We start from the raw sequence: 2,500 nt of genomic DNA, 5'->3' as shown, positions 1-2,500 counted from the left end.
GACGTTAATTGAAGGTCAGCAAATTACTAAGATTATTCCGCCGCTTAAAGTGCTTGTAATGGTCGTGTGTGTGTGTGTGTGTGTGTGTGTGTGTGTGTGTGTGTGTGTGTGTGTGTGTGTCACGGCTGAGAAACCAAGCGCCATTCATCTGTCAGGGAGACAAATGGAATATAGGAGAAGAATGGATGTCAGAGTAAGGATAGGCGAAGGAAGGAAAGGCAAACGAAGGAAATGCAAGTGACAGGAAGGGTAGAACAGAGGGGAAGCAAGGCAAGGCAAGACAAGGTAAGATAAATGAAGAGAGTGGAAGGGAAGTAAAAGGGAGACAAAGAAGTGGAATGAGGAAAGAAGGAAAATGAATAGTTGAGAATATAAAGAAAAATAAAGGAAAAGTAATGTTTCTTTGTGAATTGTTTAGTTTTTATTCCTTTTTTTCTCATTTACTATAATTTCTCTTGTCCTCAGTCACCAGTTTATTTTGGCAAAGCTTTCGGAGTATATTTTGGTGGGAACGAATTTTTTCAATGGCCAGTTTTCACTATATACATAAATAAATTCATGTTCAATTAGATCTAATATTGTTTTATCGCCTATCGTCTGTTTTCACCCATCATTTTTATAACCAATTAGATTTTCAGCCTAGTTTTGTGTAATTCAATTCTGACCTCAAAAAAAAAAAGGCTGATGCTGGAATCTATAAATAAACTTCAATCTTAACCACAGCAAATTTTACGTCTCGGTCAATGTTTTTTTATATTTTTTATTATCAGACTATGAGACTTATTTCCATCATCTAATCTTCTGTCATCTTTTCCTTTCAGTCTAATGTAATCTTACTTAAACTAACTTAATTTGATACAACATAATCTGCTAATTCGTACCTCGGCTTATCCGCACTAACCACCACCACCTCCACCACCACCACCTCTTCCACCCCCTCCCACCACCACCACCGCCGCCGCCGCCGCCGCCCGTTGTCAGTCCGTATCTCGCTGTAATAACTTCCTTTGAAAATAAGTCAGTAGTTATATGATTATCTTTTATGGCGCGGATCACCTGCATTACATGACCTTCCTCACATGCAAAGGTAATTAACAACCTCTCCCTTACCTGCCTCCCTCCGTTACTTGCCCCTCCCTCCCTCCCTCCCTCCCCTTTATACCCCTTCCTTCTTGACCCACCCGTCGACCCCTCCTTACTCCTCCTCCTCTTTCTTCCTCCACTTTTCTTCCTCCTCCTCCTCCTCCTCCTCCTCCTCCATGCTTGCTCACTATGTACTTAAATAATGATAGAGAAAATTTACCTGCAATTATCTTACCTGTCTCATGTCCTTAATAATAAAGTGCCAGGGACAGGTAGGGTTTAAGAAATTAATTAAAATGTATATTCTTGGAGAGAGAGAGAGAGAGAGAGAGAGAGAGAGAGAGAGAGAGAGAGAGAGAGAGAGAGAGAGAGAGAGAGAGAGAGAGAGAGAGAGTGTATAACGCATAACCTGTTTGAAGGACCCGTTTCCATTATTATCCTCCACCCTCACCTCCTCCTCCTTCTCCTCCTCCTCCTCCTCCTCCTCCTCCTCCTCCTTCTCCTCCTCCTCCTCCAGTTGATACTTAGGTATGATTTAAATTTATTGACACAAGCTCGGACCTTCTTCCTCCTCCTCCTTTTCCTCTTCCTCCTCCTCCTCCTTTTCCTCCTCCTCCTCTTCCTCCTCTTCCATCGATGCGTGTCAGGAATGAGTGACTGGTGTGCGTTTCCTCATGCCCCCTCCCCCACCTCTTTTTTTTTTTTCTTCCTCTTTCTCTCTATCCATCTGTTCATCAATCTATCCATCTCTCTCTCCACTATGCAACTGTTATGATGTTGAGGCATGTGTTCTTGGTGGTGATTGTGGTTGTGGAGGTGGGAATGTGGTGGTGGTTGTGGTTGTGGACGTGGGAATGTGGTTGTGGTTGTGGTTGTGGAGGTGGGAATGTGGTTGTTGAGGTGGAAATGTGATGGTGGTTGTGGTTGTGGAGGTGGGAATGTGGTTGTGGAGGTGAAAATGTGTTGGTGGTTGTGGAGGTTGGAATGTGGTTGTTGAGGTGGAAATGTGATGGTGGTTGTGGTTGTGGAGGTGGGAATGTGGTTGTGGAGGTGAAAATGTGGTGGTGGTTGTGGTTGTGGAGGTGGGAATGTGGTTGTGGTTGTGGTTGTGGACGTGGGAATGTGGTTGTGGAGGTGAAAATGTGGTGGTGGTTGTGGTTGTGGAGGTGGGAATGTGGTTGTGGTTGTGGTTGTGGAGGTGGGAATGTGGTTGTGGAGGTGAAAATGTGGTGGTGGTTGTGGTTGTGGAGGTGGGAATGTGGTTGTGGTTGTGGTTGTGGAGGTGGGAATGTGGTTGTGGAGGTGAAAATGTGGTGGTGGTTGTGGTTGTGGAGGTGGGAATGTGGTTGTGGTTGTGGTTGTGGACGTGGGAATGTGGTGGTGGTGGTTGTGGTTGTGGAGGTGGGAATGTGGTTGT

The sequence above is a fragment of the Eriocheir sinensis genome, chromosome 21, assembly GCF_024679095.1.
Source record: "Eriocheir sinensis breed Jianghai 21 chromosome 21, ASM2467909v1, whole genome shotgun sequence".
NCBI lineage: Eukaryota > Metazoa > Arthropoda > Malacostraca > Decapoda > Varunidae > Eriocheir > Eriocheir sinensis.
This window is presented reverse-complemented; position numbering follows the sequence as displayed.